Source organism: Eurosta solidaginis, chromosome 3, assembly GCF_040869045.1.
Source record: "Eurosta solidaginis isolate ZX-2024a chromosome 3, ASM4086904v1, whole genome shotgun sequence".
Lineage (NCBI taxonomy): Eukaryota > Metazoa > Arthropoda > Insecta > Diptera > Tephritidae > Eurosta > Eurosta solidaginis.
In genome coordinates, this window is record NC_090321.1 from 92,956,238 (window position 1) to 92,975,931 (window position 19,694).

Consider the following 19,694-nt stretch of genomic DNA (forward strand, 5'->3'; position numbering starts at 1 on the left):
ACTACCAGTTTATGTGGTCACATACCTAACCCAGTTAACCAAAACAAAGTAACAAAAAAAGTAGATAACCACGTGAATAGTCCAATAGTTTTCTCGTATTGCTTTTCCACACCACCCAAGAGGCAGCAATTCAGGCGCGCTACCGACTTTTTTAGGGTGTTCGGTTCCCCAGGAGGCCTATTTTCACCCATACATAAGTAAATAAAAGATTGCACAATTCAGGTACGTACTAAAATTTTTACATATGTCGGTACATCGTACGATCTATTTACATCTTTAATCCAACATTTAATTTCTATATAAAATGCCATTAAAATGTATTTATGTTTTGATCTTTTTGAGTATTTTATAAATGTCAGTATAATATCGCCAGTTGGTTATCTTGGCCTGTCATAATATCTAAAAAGATCAAAATTTTCAGTTGAATCAGTTTACAATAAAACGTGCGACATATTTATTCATACTACTCCTACATAATAAAATTACTAAGCAATATGTTAAAAAATAAAATAAAAGATAGTACAATTCAGGTACATTAGTGCTATAGTTTTATATATATATATATATATATATATATATATATATATATATATATATATATATATATATTTACAACTACGTACTGTGACAGACCAGAAAAATATGACTTATGTAGTAAGTAGGCATGGGGGGAAATGGGATATGTAACGTAATAATAATAATTATATCTAACACCAGACAACTGCAAAGAAAATTAGCTTATACAAATTTACTGTAAAAAAGATCTCACTCCTGTAAAATAGGGGAATACATAAATCGTTGAACAAGGGAATGAGCGTACAACCTTACTATTTGGGAGCTCATTTTTAGATACCCAAATCGATAAAAACCTTATCCTTAGGATTGATTCGAAATTTGCGGACGAACACTAGTATCTAAAAACGGCGTTTTGTTTTGCACATGCAAAAAACTTATATTTTTAAGTTTTTCATGGGCCGATTTTTTATTAAAGCTATTAAGTAGAAAATAAGTTCTAATTCTTATAAAAATACATTTAAAAATATCGGTGTTGCAATTTTCACAACATTCGAACGGCTCTACGTGTATCACTTTCTCAAACATAATTTGAGAAAACCCAACCCTGTGACAAAGTGAATCAAAATTATCTGTGTAGATTTTCTCTAATTTCCACATAAATTCCACAAATTCGGTTGGAGGGCACACAAGTTGGCAATTGGAAAATTGCTTATCCTTGGTAAAAAAGAAATCGCTTTCAGTCATTTCATTTTCAAATCTTGGCAATGGTTTTGTACAGACATGATGCTTGGAATATTTAAAATACATATATCCCGAAAAATACACAAAAGCGCTTCTATGGAGGAAACTACTTTCATCAACATCAACCGAAATATTGATTTTGACATCTTGAAATGAGCGTGGTCTAGGCCTAGGTAAGCCTTGAAAAAGCTGCCAAGATGTATCTCTAACTAAGGCGTCGTTGCAAGCTGCTATTAGGGTGCTGTTAGAAAATTCTCCCACTCATCCTCAGGCAAGAGTTCGCAGTTCCCCTTGTCAACGCATTTAATATAACTTATGCCCCAGGCTTGCCTTAAGAGATACGAGAATCTCTGCGGAGTTATCCTCGTATCAAATAACCCACCTCTACGAATATGACCAAATAAGTTTTCTAATTTATCTTGACATAGTTTACGTGTGAGTAAAAATGTAAAGCCATTATTTGACAAGAATTGCCACAAATGACGCAAACTACCTATATTTAAGAGCCAATCTTTTATAAAGAGATAAGTGTTGGTAATATCACATTCTTCCTCGTAAACTTTAATTGAGCTTAAGAACTGCTCTGCCTCGTCAAGAAAATTCAGTTGATTCGCTGTACCTTGAAATGGTTCTTTAAAATTTCCTACTTTTCCAAAGTAGCTGCTATTAAATATATTAAAAAGTTTATCGAAAAAAAGGTCGAACTCGGCAGTGTTAAAAAAGGATGGAGATTTGGAACTATTTAAAAGCCCGGAGCTCTAGGTAGCGAACATTGCACTTGCCACAGAATTACTAAAGACCTATGTAGCTAAATGTACGCTCATTTTATCGAAAACTTTCGTCTTACATGTTTTTTGGTTAATTTATGTGTACATGAAATATCATACTGAGACCCTTGTTAATAAAGATGTACAATATCCATCCAATCTACAGGGCGGTCTTGAAAAAATACTCTATTTTTGTTATTTTCCAAACAGTTTCTAGTACTTTTGATGAGATGTGGGGAATCAAAGAAATAAAATATTTTATGGCCGTTTACCTCGAAGAATGGCCTTTCCCGAGAGACTCGCACAATATTTGAAAACCCTACAAAATTTGGCCCTTGGTCGGTTACCATTTGGCAGGGATGAAGTCCAATACTCTGAAGCTGAGTTATAATTTCAAAAACGTATTGTTTTAAAACAGATCCTCGGCACGTTTTGTGCACAAAAAAGTATGCCAAAGGATGGTTCCAAGCCTTCCCACCGATGCCTTGGACAAGGACAGCTAAAACGCTCGTAGCTACTCTGGATGTGCGATTTTCATCGCCATTGTCCTCCAGTCTCATAATTAAATCCCTATTACTTTCAAATTGGACATGCACTTTCAGGGACATTTCATCACAGCATATAGAAACATACTTCTGTGCCTCTGTGAAGCCACGGCTTCTCAGCTCTAGAGCTTTTATGCTGCTGTAGCCGCAGACAGGGTTACGTGGCCAACTTTGAACAAACCGTTCTAGTGTTTTTCTGGATGGCCAGGTGAATAGGGGCTTAAGGTACCTATAAGCTAAAGGAGTAATAAACTTAACAGCTAGTGCTAACGTTTTTACCTCCCTGCCAAATCTATGTATGTCCCTTAGGCGTTCGGGGTGTGTTTCTAAGGCAATTCCTCACACATTCTGCCACATGTGGAGGCAATTTGGCACATAGTTCTTGGATTTCACTGTCCTGCCATTCTACAGTTAAATCCGGATTAACCTCTAAACTATTTCGCGCAGCCTACCCAACTCCTCATCTTTTTCTTTTATAATTTGCCGGTACTTTCTTTTTCTAGGAGTTCCATCAGTCAGATGTTTAGGTGTTTGGATTTGTCTGCTATTAGCCCCTATTTGGATTAGAGAAGTTAAACTCAACATCCGAAGAGGGAAGATGGAATTCCTCAAAGGATACTTCATCCATATCTGGGGTTAAAGTCCATTCTGCCTCTCTGGGCGACAGAGTTACCGGCTGTAAATCTTCGACGCCTAAAACTATAGCTTCAAGAGAAGACTCAACTGTGATTGGAATTGGCGTCATTTCTGCCTCTGTGGGCGACAAGTGGACAGGTTGAAAATCTTCTATGCCTAACACTATCATTGCCTCATGTAAACTTCCATCAGGTGAAGGGAATTTAGGGTAAAGTGTACTACCTAAGTCATTTTTCTCATCGACTGTCACCGGAGGCTCTAGAACTCTTAAATTTATGTCTGGCAATGCTTTAGCTTCAAGAGAAGACTCAACTGTGATTGGAGATGGCGTCATTTCTGCCTCTGTGGGCGACAAGTGGACAGGTTGAAAATTTTCTATGCCTAACACTACCATTGCCTCATGTGAACTTCCCTCAGGTGAAGGGAATTTAGGGTCAAGTGTACTACCTAAGTCATTTTTCTCATAGCCTGTCACCGGAGGCTCTAAAACTCTTAAATTTATGTCTGGCAATGCGGTTTTGTAAAGTAACCGCCCCCATCTCACCTTGTGGGAGAAATGCCTTTGGCAAGCAAATATAAATTTTGATGTCGGGCCAGTAACACCCAACAGTCGCAACCATTCACGCCGCCTAATGAACGCAGAAATAAAACAAAAGAGCATGTATTAGTTGAAACGTATGGACAAGAAATGTAATGTGCATACATGTCTATATGAGGGAACTACGAAGCATAAATGGGTTTGAAAGATTAGTCAGTTGGTTTAGTAAAATGTAGCATGGAAGTCAAGGTTATTTAATGAAAGTGAAAGTCAAGGTTACAAAAATTTAACATAACAAATGGAAAAGCCGTCAAGAAGTGCGATCATTATTATACCCACAAAAATGGGACCCTTAAAAATTTTGTCGCATTTATGCTATTGTAAGATGGTGAGTCTGGAAACGGCTAGTGAATTGTATTATTGTATTGTACTAGATTACGAAATATATGATATTGAGAATGAATGCAACTATGTAAAAGAAGAAGAAAGGTGATGGTCAATTTCCTGTTGTCAAGATATAAGCTATCATCCGGTGGCAAAATCCTGAGCCAGATAAATAATTTTGCATGTAAATGCAACAACAACGATTTGAGCCAGATAAATCCAGATAGAAGTCTGGTTCAATTTGTGAGCCAGATAATTTGTTAATTACTTCTTTTTAGGTTGGCAACGCGGCCTTTAATATACCTACTTTTTCAAAAATAGATGTCGCTACTTAGCCTTTCGCCGTATGAGTTAAATGAAAAACAGCGGCGACATCTGCCTATCACATTTCACGTGTGCGAAAATTTCACGAAATCTGCTTCTCAAGTCTCTCTTGTTCCAGAGCGTTCCCGTGAGAATTGAGCGTGAGCCGGAGCTTTAAAACTCACTGAAAGACGACAATAGACTGATTGCGAATAAAGAAAGTGTGTTTTATTAACTTATTTGCATCTCCGCTGAAATAAAGATATATTGGTCTAGTTTTACACTATACAATTTTTAATTTTTTATTATATGTAGTTAGAAGCGTGCTCTAAAAGTTAGCAGAATGGGATGCAAAGAAAATTGAAGGACACAAAGTATTATTTTTTTTAAAGAAATTGGAAGAAATTCCAGAATTGATCCCGGAAGGTTCTCGATATGACCTTGAAGAAGTTACAAACAAACAAACACAGGTAAAGTTAATAAAAGCGTGCCAATAAAAACAATTGAAGGATGGCGGATAGCGGGATGAGGAGAGCACCACTAATCGTTTTTCCAAAACTCGATCTGTATGAGCCAGATACCAAAAATTATTGATTTACCAGAAAATTTACATTGAGTTGTAACAATTTATAGATTTCGCACCAGAGCGGGAGAGGAGGGGGGAGGGTGGTTTCACTGCTCACTTTGCAATCCCTCGACTTATTTGACCCATTGAGTTTGTGTATTGGTGAGGGTCAGAATACGTAAAGTTATTATGTGTAGAAATTATTAAGAAGTAATTGTTCGAATGGGTCGTGGTATTTGCAGATTTTGTATTTGGGGATCGCATTTGAGGATTTGGAGCCTCTGCCCATTTCGACCACTGTATTAAGACTTTAAAACACATATTTATAAACATTTTCTACTCACCGGTCTATTTCTCCCTCCGGTGGGAAGGGAAAGAGCGGTACCCCTAACCCGCACCCAACTATACAAAATTTGTTTGCCATTTTCTGAAAAAAAATGAGAAAATTGTTATATATATAGAATTTCACATATTCACAAAATGTTTCGGTTTCAGGTTAAAAGTCTAGAATAGCTACCGACTGCTAGGTCGCGCCCAAAAATATCGGGAGAGGTGTTATTCCCAAATGCACCCCCCCCCCCCCCCCCACCCGCCGAATCAGCGATCGAAAGTATTTTTTCGAAACACATTTCTGCATTGGCGCCCTTAATAAGTTACGTTGGCTGGTCCACCAATGGTGTGGGATCAAAATAAATCCGTGCAAATTCAATTTGTACATAGTTTTTCTCCGTGTGTACAAAAAAATTACAACAACCACCAGAAAATTGTAAACAGAGTTAAAAGTTCTCTTTTCCGCCCTCGAGTTATTGTTTCCGAGCTCAAGACGCGTAATTAGACACCTATCACGATACTTTTGGACGCATATCAGCTGTCGACTCCTGTTGGTAAACTATTAAAAAATTTTTGTTACGCCTTTGGGTTATTGTTAGTCTATACAATAGCATGAATCTCTCAATACACGTCCAAAAATATGGAGGGGTATAAAAAGACGCGTTTTGAACCCAGGATCGCGGATCCGAAAACCGCAACAAAAAATTTTGCATCGGTGAAGGGATATTTGTAATAGAAATTGGAACTTTTTATGTGGTTGTTGTACCTTTTTTTTGCACAGAAAAAAAAAGGTAATAGTCTAGTTAAGGGGTCTACTGCTACGAAAAATATCGAGTGAGGTGTCAAAAGACGCGTATTAATCTCGAGAACAATAATCCGAAGGCGGAAAAGAAAAATTGTATCTCTGTCCGGAGATATTTGCAGTTGAAGTTGGCGATTTCCATGTGGTTGTTGTTGTGTCGTACCCACAAAAAAAATTGTGCATCACCGTGGCGGTAGCCACGGTTATACCACACACCCGGACTTGGCATGGCGTAGCCCAGGGTTATTTTTTATAATCGCGGCCGAAGGCCGCCAACGCAGAAAAGTGTTCTGCGCAAAAATCTTATGGATCCGACCCCCGCTTTCGGAGGTACCCGCGGGTCTTTTTTCGGTTTTTCGTTAATATCTTTTGAACGCGTTAAAATTTTTATTTTCCGCCTTCGGATTATTAATACTGATGTCAAGACGCGTCGTTTGACACCTCTCTCGATATTTTTGGTAGCGTATTAGCAGTCGACCCCTCAACTAGACTATTACCAAAAAAAATTGTGTACAAAGGGATTTTGAACGGATTTAATTTTGATCACACACGGAATTAATTGTGACCACACAACGGTCAAAATGTTTTCAGCCCAAAAATACTATGGATGCCAATCACGGTGTCGGAAGGGTCCGGTGCCATTTTTCGATATTTCGTGAATACTATTCGAACGACGTCAATCTCTTGCTTTCCTTTTTCGTGCGCGCGATCCTGGGTTAAAAACGCGTCTTTTCATACCCCTCTCGATATTTTTGGACGTTTTTGAAGGGTGTCATGCTGGCGTAAATAGCTACCGCATTTTTTGCTGGGATTTCACTAAAAGGGGCTGCAAATACTCACCAGCTGCAGAATTTCAAAAATCCAGTAAAGAGTATCTGAAAGAAGAAATTAAAATAACTTTATAATAAACATTAATACAAGGATATGTAAATATTGCAAATTGCCTAGTTAAATAATATATTCAACATGGCGTCTGCGTGACTTGCAATATTTTCCATATCATAATTAAAATCATTGAAATTCAATTACAATGCTCACCAAATTGAAGTACGCTACGTTGCTTCGCCTTTTCCTTATTGAATCTGTAAAGAAAAAACGTATTATTAACAATAACAAATTGTAAAATTTAAGCACAAAATTGTAAGCCACTTTTCTCGTTCAGTTGAAGAAAACGTTTAAAATAATTTTTCAAATCATGGCATGTATGTATGTGTTGCAGGGTTGCATAAAAAGGCTTTTCGCTATAAATTTTAATTAATTGAAAATTTTTTATATTTTTTGATTTCTAAATGAATTGTCAAGTGAAATAAAAATATAAACAAGCTATCATGGCGTGACAGCTGATTTGTACTTTTTTAATACCAAGTAGACAATCACGGCAGTAAAAAATTATTGAAGTGGTCGTTATATTTTGAATTTTTATTCTTATTTTGAAAATCCCTACGCCAGTGCCTTTAAAAAAGCTGAATCAGCCGACGAAATGAGCCAGCTTTATAATTGAGTCATGACTGGAGGAAGCAATTCTTCAGATGGCTTTATTTAAAATATTCGTTTTCACCAACACAGGGTGACTATAACTTGCCATATAAAACAGCTGATCCAACAAACCTTAAAGGCCAATTAATGGTGACTTATTCCTAACCAGATAAAACAGCTGATCGAAGCAACCTTATGGAAATCAATGTAATCGATTAATAGTGCCATACCATAGCCAACCAATTGGTTTTGGTTTTTCGCCACATCCATAACCTAAAAATATTTGAGTTGGTGAATTTATTAACTTTTTGAATATTTTACGTATTGGTTTGGGATACGTTTTGACTAAGAGACTTATTGTTTGTGGAATATGTTTGTAATTTTTTGCGTTTTCCTAATTTTTACGAAAATGTCAGCTGTTTAAGGTTATGGCACCATTAATCGATCACAATGGAGATGGTTATGGATGTGGGTATCGTTACGAATATGGCGTTAGAGTTAATGAAGTTTAACTGGCCCTATATGGAAGTCAATGTAGTTGGTCAATGGTGCCATATCATAACGCCGGAGCCACAACCATAGCAAGAGAACCAATTAGTTTTAAACAATAGTTATCACCAAATTATTGGATTAGGGGTGAGCTCGAAATTGAACCTAAAATCCTTTATCAGAAGGCCGATGCATCAAAAACAATTAGTTTTTAGTTTTTCGCCATATCCACAACTTACAAATATTTAAGTTGGCAAGTTTATTAGCTTTTCAGATACTATTATATATTAGATATATAATTTGTAAGTAATTTTTTTGAAGAATCTTTTTTCTGAAATTATCAGATTTTCTAGATGCAGCAATGCCAATAAATATGTTTACATAAACATGGTTATGACGAAGACATTATGACTTTGTTAAATTTGCCAGGGTCTTAATCTCCAGGTTAATAGATAGGCGTGAATATTTTATAGAATAAGTAAATGTACACATAGAGCATGTTTTACAATTTACAATTGAAACATATTTTGGTTTTGCATTTAAACTTAAAAATAAAAAAAATTCTTTTTCAACGAAGAGCGTTCGTTTGCATTTGCATTTATTAAATTTTCTGTCCCTTATAATCTAAATTATATGAAGTACATAACAAACGACAATTCCGTGTGAAAAAAAATCGTCACGAATTACAATCGATGCTGTGTGCAACACAGCAACACTTTTGAGCAAACATAAACCCTGTTTCAACTTTTCTTGGCCCTGCACGAAACCCTAATTGCCGATTGTGGCCAAACTAACAACGGCAACCCAGACTTTTCCCGTTATTTTTTCACGAAGGTCTTTATTCGGCTCGTGTTTTTTTACCATTCGGCTCGCTCGGCAATGGCAGTCATATTGAACAGCCTGTCAAACCTCCATATTGAACAGCCTGTCAAATGCTTGACAGATAAGATATCACACTTTGTCATCATTCACAATGTATGAAGCAAATCAGGTATAATTGTGCTATTTATAGTCATCTGATTTGGACCACCAAGTACAGATTGCCGTGGCGAATACGATTGATAAAAGTGCACATCACGCTCTATATACCGACTTTCCACATCGAGTACTTCGAGGCAAAGTATTTTTGCCCAAAATCATCTTGACCACCACAGTTCCACAAATTTTCCAGAAACAATTAATTTTTTTTAGAAAAATCACACCGAATAGTTCTAGTTATTGTTTACGAATTTAGAAACAATGAGAATGGCAAATACGAATGATTATGAAATATAATGTCAAAACGTATATGCACATGGTTGTATTTCAATGCACGAAAATGCTTTAAAAACGCATGAAATTGTTAAATTAAAGTTGAAAAAAAAAAAAAAATGATAAAAACTTTAATATAAATAAAAATCTTTTAAAAACAACAAATACGCCTTATATATTCTATTTATACATCATTTGGTAAGGTTTATCTCACTTTAAAATTTAAGCTAAATAAACTAAAGTTTTTTTTTTGAAATTTAGTCGAGAACTGTGCGTGTGAATGTGCGAATTTCACCAATCAGCTGTTAGTTGCGCTACTTTGTAAAATTTAAAATGATTATCACTACTAATATACTACCAAAGATACTTCTCTATTACAATTTTCACTGAACGGTAGTGAATTATTCCCTGTTTTCCTTACTTCGTAAAAGCAACCCGTCCAGATTTTTCAAGTTGGGAGAGTCAAAGATCTGTCATCATTGGAGAACAAACCTCTAGTAATTGCATCATGCACTAATTCTATGTATTGTATAAGTGTCCACAATTCATCGCAACTGACTCAGCTATATGTTGTACCCTATGGCCATCAGAGGGTTGTGTCTCCGCTATTCGGTACAGCCTGCTCTGTTATGTTAGTTATTTAACCACTGCCGCTAGATGGGCCTCCTAAGCATTATCTAAGCGATAGGCGTTTTTTTTTTCACGCGCAAACGAAACGTATACGCGGCAGGCATGCTTAACCAACGAACCGATATCATATCGTTACGATAATCTATATATTAATATGCTAACAAAATTTCCGAACAATCAATTGACAGGCTGTTTCGCATACTTAGCATACGTAAAATCAGATGAAAGTTATATGAATCGATAGGTATTGATCAGCCGCAGTGCATAGGCCTATTTTTGTTAACAAATATTACTCTATTTATTTATAATTAATAGAAAAAGTTTTTTGTAAATTCGAAAATCTGTGCAACTATCGAAATTGCCATCTGTAGGACGCATTATGTTCACAAACCGCCCTGAGTACATAGCTCCAAATTCTCAATTGTTGCGTTGCTCAAATGTTTCATCTCTACATATGTATATATTTGTACACGCCAAACGGTGAGAGAACTACTGCTTCGTTCATTTTTTTTTTTTTTTTTCGGACGTTGTGGCAGCGCACTGCCCTCAAGTGGCCCGATGAAACCAGGCTAATCCTGTTTTTGGTTTTTTTTAATTCATACATACTGTTTTTTTTGTTTTTTTTTTATGTATCCTAATTCTTATTTATGTGTTATTTATAATTTTTTTGTTACCGAGTCTTTGAGAGGCAGTGGCTTCTTAAGCGCCGAGATCTAAAACCGCAGAGAAACTCATCAGCTGAGAAATATAGATTCACAAAACACAATAGACTAAAAGTAAATATAGTTTTTTAATTATTAAGAGAAGATAGAACCGTCTTTTTTTTGGCAAAGAGCGAGTCCGAAACATAAATTATTCTCGAGTGAGAGTTATAATCTTCATACAAACATAGAAAAGGTTCGTGTAGTTGGAAATTGCTTCTGCATTGTTTAAGAATTATAGGTTTATAATGCCTTGAAACTCGGCATGGAACGTTCAAGTTTACTTCGTTCAAAATAAATGGGCTTGAAATCGATTCATTTAAAAGTCTAGCCATAAATAGTACACCTAGCATTTCTCTACGACTTGCAAGTGTAGGAAGATTTATTAGTTTTAATCGATTAGTGTAAGGAGGAAGATTATACGGAGAGTCCCATTGAAGATTTCTCAAGGCGAAAAGTAAAAACTGTTTTTGAATTGATTCTAGTCTATCCACATGAACTTGATAACGCGGATTTCAAATTATCGATCCATATTCTAATATCGGCCTCACCAATGATGTAAAAAGGGTTTTTGTAACGTAAGGATCACCAATCACCATCTGTTGAAATAAAATATTGTTTCCCATTGTTTCCAATTACCTATATTGGTTTGTACCAAAATCCTTAAAAAATTGTTCTAAAATAATTATTAGCGCACAAAAAAACTTTAAAGAGAAGTAATAATTTAACCGGCCTATTTTTTTGGACAAATTTTACTTACACGTAAAAGTATAGGTCTTTATTTAACAGGTTCTTTGTTTTTCATTTTAGGTGCTTTAAAAAAAATTAAATCAGAAATAATGAGCCAACTTTTGTTCAAACTCACTAAATTTATTTATTTATAACAATTAATTGCAAATTTGACACAAATGTTTTTTGCATTTCCAGATTTTATGCTCATTTTAGATATAGCACGTCTTATAGTGAACAAAAAATAAAAAAATATGCTACAAAGATATTACATTACAATTTGTATATTGTCTTTTATGCTAATTTATTTTGATATTTCTTATTTTATTTTATTATATTATCTTTTATCACGTTGTATATTAAATTTGCTACAAAGATATTACATTAAAATTTGTATATTGTCTTTTATGCTAATTTATTTTGATATTTCTTATTTTATTTTATTATATTATCTTTTATTTCAACTTAGTTTATTATTATTTAAATGCAACTTGATTGAATCGGAAAATTTCACGTTGTATATTAAAGGAAAAAAAACGACCCAAAAACGTTTTCGATTTTAGGTCGAAATATTGCATAGGCAGTATATTACCCACTATCTATATATTAATACGCAAACAAAATTTCCATACAATCAATTGACAGGCTGTTTCGCATACTTAGCATACGTAAAATCATATGAAAGTTATATGAATCGATTCGTATTGATCAGCCGCAGTGCATAGGCCTATTTTTGTTAACAAATATTACTCTATTTGTTTATAATTAATAGAAAATTTTTTTTGTAAATTCGAAAATCTGTGCAACTATCGAAATTGCCATCTGTAGGACGCATTATGTTTTCAATTGTTGCGTTGCTCAAATGTTTCATCGCTACATATGTATATATTTGTACACGCCAAACGGTGAGAAAACTACTGCTTCATTTATTTTCTGTTGAAACAAAATATTGTTTCCCATTGTTTCCAATTACCTATATTGGTTTGTACCAAAATCCTTAAAAATTTGTTCTAAAATATTTATTAGCGCACAAAAAAAATTTAAAGAAGCCGTGTTTTTTAACACGCGTATATCCGTTTACGCTTAAACTTTATATTGACTGCTAAGAGACAAACTATAAATACACCTCTGAAATTGCTGCGCATACATTTTGTCCTACTAAATTTCAATACGCATTATACTCAGATGTAACTGAAATATGTGTCTTTGTTTCACCCTGTACACTAATTCTATGTATTATATGTGTGTCCACAATTCATCGCAACTGATTCAGCTATATGTTATACCCTATGGCCATCAGAGCGTTGCGTCTCCGCTTTTCGGTACACCCTGTTGCTGTAGCTAGTTGTTTTACCACAGCCGCTAGATGGGTCTCCTAAGCATTATCTAAGCGAAGATAGGCGTTTTTTAACACGCGCAAACGAAACGTATACGCGCGTGTTAAAAAACACGGCTAGAGAACTAATAACTTAACCGGCCTATTTTTTCGGACAAATTTTACTTACACGTAAAAGCATAGGTATTTATTTAACAGATTCTTTGTTTTTCATTTTAGGTGCTTTTAAAAAAAATGAAATCAGAAATAATGAGTCAACTTTTGTTCAAACTCACAAAATTTATTTATTTCTAACAATTAATTGCAAATTTGACCCAAATGTTTTTGCATTTCCAGATTTTATGCTCATTTTAGATATAGCACGCCTTATAGTGAACAAAAAATAAATAAATTTTCTACAAAGATATTACATTAAAATTTGTATATTGTCTTTTATGCTAATTTATTTTGATATTTATTTTATTTTATTATATTATCTTTTATCACGTTGTATATTAAATCTGCTACAAAGATATTACATTAAAATTTTTATATTGTCTTTTATGCTAATTTATTTTGATATTTCTTATTTTATTTTATTATATTATCTCTCATTTCAACTTAGTTTATTATTATTTAAATGCAACTTGATTGAATCTGAAAATTTCACGTTGTATATTAAACGAAAAAAAAACGACCCAAAAACGTTTTCGATTTTAGGTCGAAATATTGCATAGGCAGTATATTACCCACTATCTATATATTAATACGCTAACCAAATTTCCATACAATCAATTGACAGGCCGTTTCGCATACTTAGCATACGTAAAATCATATAAAAGTTATATGAATCGATTCGTATTGATCAGCCGCAGTGCACAGGCCTATTTTTGTTAACAAATATTACTCTATTTGTTTATAATTAATAGAAACAGTTTTTTGTAAATTCGAAAATCTGTGCAACTATCGATACACCCTGTGCTGTTATGTTAGTTATTTAACCACTGCCGCTAGATGGGTCTCCTAAGCATTGTCTAAGCGAGATAGCGTATATAAAAAAACGGCTAATATTTCGAAGTGTTTCACCGGAAACGGTGGACATTTTTTGATAAACGATTAGCTTAACGTTAAGGTGCATCCCTGCTTTTGAGGGGTTTTCTTGCACACACTTTCGTTAGAATACATAGAATTAGTGTAGAGGGTGAAACATTTACACATATTTCAGTTACATCTGAGTATAATGCGTATTGAAATTTAGTAGTACACATTTTATGCGCAGCAATTTCAGAGGTGTATTTAAGGTTTGACGCTTAGCAGTCCATATAAGGTTAAAGCGTATAGACGTTTACGTGTAAAAAAAAAAAACACGGCTAATATCCCAGCCGACCAAGTTTGATTAATTTTCAAGACACAAAATGCTCAGAAGTGAGTTGATATGTGGACAAACGAAGACAGAAACTTTATTTTTATCGCAAAAAACCTGTAAACAAGCTCCTACGTGAAAAAGAGCGATAGATAATTTATATACCGCATATCAATCGATTAATGTTTGCAGTGTAATTAATATAAAACAAATTAGTCGCATGCTTTAATTTAGTTTTCAATTCAAGAATGGTTTCATGTGGCAAGCTCCTTCAAATTTTTTTGAGGGGCACGTCCATTTGCAACAACTTTTTTTTAAGCTCATATAGTGACAAAAATCTATCACGAAAAGTGTTTGATAACCGATTGACCAAAACATGATTTTTTTGATTAGCCGTTTTACCATCAACAATCAACGAAAATTGGTTTGCTTCAAGATCCAGCACCACTTTACTTAATTATGTGCTAGTTGAAATGCCATTGCTCTGCTACGTTGCTCTGCTTCGTTTGCGCGTGAAAAAAAACGCCTATCCTAGCTTAGATAATGCTTAGGAGACCCATCTAGCGGCAGTGGTTAAATAACTACAGCTTACAGCACAGGGTGTACCGAAAAGCGGAGACACAACCCTCTGATGGCCATAGCGTATAAAATATATATCAGCTGCGATGAATTGTGGACACACATAGAATGGAGAGGGTGAAACAAAGACACATATTTCAGTTACAGCTGAGTATAATGCGTATTGAAATTTAGTAGGACAAATTTTATGTGCAGCAATTTCAGAGGTGTATTTAAAGTTTGTCGCTTAGCAGTCCATATAAAGTTTAAGCGTAAACGTATATAGAAGTAAAAAAAAACACGGCTATTATATACTTCATTACAGTCAATACAAAAAAAATGTTCCCCTCCCCCCTGCAACCTCGCATGACTAATTCCATGTATTCTATGCGCGTCCACTATCACAACAGATTCAGCTGTATGTTACACACAGAAATACAACAGAGGGTTGTGACTCCGCTTTTCGGTAGACCCTGTAGCTAGTTGTTTAACCACTGCGGCTAGATGAGTCTCCTAAGCATTATCTAAGCGAGGATAGGCGTTGTTTTTCACGCGCAAACGAAACGTATACGCGTGTAAAAAAACACGGCTAATATATATTTCCCGCCTTTACTAAAGAGTTCAATTAGAAGAAATTTGTCTGTCGATATTAGCAGTGTTTTTTTTTCACACGCGTATACGTTTAGGTTTGCGCGTAAAAAAACGCTTATCCTCGCTTAGATAATCCTTAGGAGACCCATCTAGCGGCAGCGGTTATATAACTAGCTACAGAGCACAGTGTGTACCGAAAAGCGGAGACACAACCCTCTGATGGCCATAGGGTATAACATATTGTGGACACGCATAGAATACATAGAATTAGAACATAGACACATATTTCAGTTACATCTAAGTATAATAAGTATTGAAGTTTTGTAGGACAGTAGGATTTTATGCGCAGCAATTTCAGAGATGTATTTAAAGTTTGACGCTTAGCAGTCCATAAAAAGTTTAAGCGTAAAGATGTAAAAAAAGCGACAAACTTTAAATACACCTCTGAAATTGGTGCGCAAAACATTAGTACTACTAAATTTCAATACGCATTATACTCAGATGTAACTGAAATATGTGCCTCTACACTAATTCTATGTATTCTATGCGTGTCCACTAGTTTGACCGTTATTTTTTTTTTTTCGTATTTTCACTTGGCAAACCCCTTATATTTGTTCCAAATTAGAAAAAAAGCATCGGGTTGTAGTCTTGCATCAATTATTTCACCGCTCGTTCAGCTGTATCGTTTACCACCTGAATGCCATTAACAAGTTGAAGAGCAGTTTTAAAATTACTATCCGCAGGTCATAAACTTGGATCATTTTTCAAAAATGCTTTATTGATTTTAAAGCAAAGAAAAAAGTTTTTTGTCTCAGAAGAAATGAACTTATCCATTCCGTCTTCAATAACATGCATAACATTTAAATTTTGAATTGAGGCCCGTTTTACGTCTTCATCTAAAGCAAAGCCGGCTAAAAGTTGCACATTGTGCAATTTGAGTTCGTATTTTCACACAGACACTAACGATGTGCGATGACGATCGTTTGCTTTCGCTTGTCACTCACTAAAATCAACAGTGAATGCAAGAGGAAAAGTCCATGCTACTTTTTGGGCACATAATAAAAACAATATGCTGCAATGTTAAAGTGGCTTTTAATATGTTTTAGTTAGTATTATTAAGTTCATTTGAACATACATATTAATATTGACAATTTAAATATTAATTATTAATAACTAATAATTAATTAATTATTAATAAATATTGACAATTTAATATAAGTAACTTTTTAAAAGTTCTACTTAGTTTTATTAATTTTTATAAATTTTTTATATTGAATAACTTTATGTTTTGAAAATTTTTATTTCTATCTTTACATTTGATTTGTTTTGTAGTTCTTTCTTAATGAAAAAATTAATTTTTTTAAGTAAATTTTGCATTGAAGAAACACCATACCTTCTTTTATAAAAAAGTTTTATATGGCTAGCTCGACCTACGCGTTCTTAATTATACGAATATAAGTAAATATAGCTAGGATTAGCTAGAAATCAAATAACCAAAGTCCTTTTTAATTTCAAACTTCACAGTCTACATTTTCTTATAGCACGCTGTGGGGAGTTCTCACTCAATTTTTACATACACTTATGGAACTGTTTTAGTATTTGTGTGGCCGGCTCTGATCTAAAGTCTCACGACTCAATGCATTCACCATCTCTTTTTTTGACTCAACAAAAACACTGTTATCAAAAAATGCTAAAGCCACATATTCAGGACTCAAGTACCATAAGTGGTTTTTAAATTTTAATGCAACTTGAGATATATCAGCATAAAGTTTTTTAAAAGCTGGAAATCTTTGTATGGTGCTTGGTCAGCAGAGAACCACATTTCAACATATATTGAGACAATAAAAAAATATATTAGAGTTGGGTCGTTTCGTTCTGAACTTGTTCAATTGACCGGGTCTTTCAACTGAACAAGTGAACTAGATCTTCGATTTCGGTTCTATTTGTTCTTTTAGTTCATTTGTTCTTTTAGTTCGTTTTATCTAATGTTATTCTTTCTCTCATCTCGTTCGCGAACATACATACGTAAATTCATACATACATACGCAGAAATTCACAGTGAGCACGAATGTCGATGATTCCACTTACACTAAAGATATATATATGTGGTCATCTGTGTGTGTGGCACTGCTACACCAATATATGTATGGACTATTTATGAAAAACATGTTTTGTAAGAAACTAATTATTACATTTATTAAGCTTGAAAAGTTCATATTTACAATTTGTGTCTGTATTCTTTCAATTTCCTGGATCTTCCGAAATTTGTAACTTTTTTTTAAGTTAATTATAGATATATATATTAACTTATTTATTCGTAACACATTTAAATATACCTACACAAAGCATTGCCGCATACACACACCCATCTATACTTGTTGGCTTTTTTCGCGGGTGCGAGGAGCAGTGATCAAATTTGCTTGAAAAAAAAAAAGATCAGATGAACAAAAAGAACAACTTGTTCGTTCATCAGAAAAAGAACAAAAGATTCGAATCTCTGAAATGAACGAAAAGTACAACTCTAAAATATATATTACGTTAAGCTTTCCTATCTTTTACTGCCACATCAAATTCACGTGGAAATAAAAATATTTTTAAGCAGTATATAGCTTTTTCCATCCATCTCGCGTGGTGGACAGACCCAGGGGCGCGAAAAGCTGCATCTCGAATAGGTGGAGTCTCGCCAATAAATATTAGTGTTAACTCAAGAAACTCTCTGTAATCATCTCTTGGATGTTTAGTTTTGATCGCATCGTTCACAAATTCAATTCTTTTATCTTTATCTACTGTTAAATATTTTTTGATATCATTATCTTCCATTCCAGACTGATAACTATTTTGGTTAATATTTCCCCATGTATTTTTAAATTGCTCAAATATTAGCTGTGTTTCTTTTTTTACTTCTATATACATTTACTCTTAAACTTTATATGGACTGCTAAGCGACAAACTTTAAATACACCTCTGAAATTGGTGCGCATAAAATTTGTCCTACTACAATTCAATACGCATTATACTCAGATGTAACTGAGATGTGAAATGTGCTGTTATATTAGTTATTTAACCACTGCCGCTAGATGGGTCTCCTAAGCATTATATAAGCGAGGAAAGGCGTTTTTACATTTGGGCTTTTGGTTTTGCTCATCTTAACTTCAAAGGCACTTTTTAATACGACTTCCAAATTGTGGTGACGGCAAGGTAGCCAAAGACGCTGCTTGTGAAAACTGTGTTCAATAGTCATACAGGTTCCATTAAAAGGACCTGTATTTACGGCAGTTGTGTCGAACACAAAAGCTTTTATATGATCTTGAAGAACCCATTCAAATATAGCTTTACAAACAGCAGACGCCTGCACTCTGCCGTTCAACTTTTAAGTGCGGGCACTTCAAGTGGTTGCTCCGCACGCCCGCATGAAATTATGATTGGAAGTCTGTCAACTTTTTCATTCCCAGTAAGAGCTGGTAACAGCTTATCGTCCCAGTGCAAACAAATTGCACCAAGTTCGTTCTTGTTGAAACGTTCTTTTATATTTTTGAACTCTTCTGCTCGTATTTTTTCCCTTGAATTATGTATAGACGGCATTGCACTTGCTATATCAAATAAGTCATCTAACTTCGGCATCCAAGCCTTTTCTCTTTCTCTTTGCGTTTCTGATTTAATTTTAGAATTTTTATTCACTTTCCTCCATACATTACATAAACCTTCAACATTTGTTATGCAGTGTTGCTTGGTTCTAGTGGGATTTCAGCTTTATCCCAAAAAATATTCACTTCTTCGACCACTAATTAAGTACTCTCACGTAAATTTAATTTTACTGCTCGTAAATTAAAAAATTATACCTTCATAACTTCTTTGTTAGAAGGTATTTTACACTCACTTAAGGAAGGAGGAAAATAGCCTAACAAATGAATTTTTTCACGCAAAATTCTTGATGACATGTCTAATTACTTTAAATGCACGGCAATAAATGAAATGAAGTCGTCGTTAAGTAACAACAGCAATAATATTCTGCTCTGCTACTCTGTAAGAACTAACGGTAAACTGTTGCACTAATTATGTGTTGCAAATTGTTAGCAGAGATTTGTTATAAAAAAAAAAGAATACTAAACACACAAACTCGCTTTCACTGCACGTATAATTTCGACTGTAAAAAATTATTACAATACATATTTTAATTTCCTGACAGAAATTCCAAAGCCAATACAACTAAGTTAAATATTCTATGTTGTTACCAAGTGATAAATAAGCAAAGTAGTTTTATAACACAAATAATTATATGAAAATATGTTCGAATGCAAAGAATGCTCTGAGAAATCCTGCACAGGATGGATGAATTTAAGTCAAAAGTGGTAATGCCGGTAATTTCCAAAGAAGGGTACATACAGAAAAAACGGACATAGAAATATTTCACAAGGGCGTGTTGATGACCACTAGAGCTCTCCAAATGATGTACGAATATCTACA

The 19,694-nt window shown here is 34.4% G+C and overlaps 1 long non-coding RNA gene across 1 annotated transcript; it reads right to left on the minus strand.

Annotated features, from left to right (window-relative positions):
* Positions 1-306: 306 nt before the first annotated feature.
* LOC137246531 (uncharacterized) lies at positions 307-19,242 on the minus strand. Its single transcript, XR_010951539.1, has 5 exons — positions 19,108-19,242; positions 7,166-7,209; positions 6,968-7,002; positions 5,340-5,422; positions 307-399 (listed from the first exon to the last, which is right to left on the minus strand). It is a non-coding gene; the product is annotated as an uncharacterized lncRNA (long non-coding RNA).
* Between the last annotated feature and the right edge of the window lie 452 nt (positions 19,243-19,694).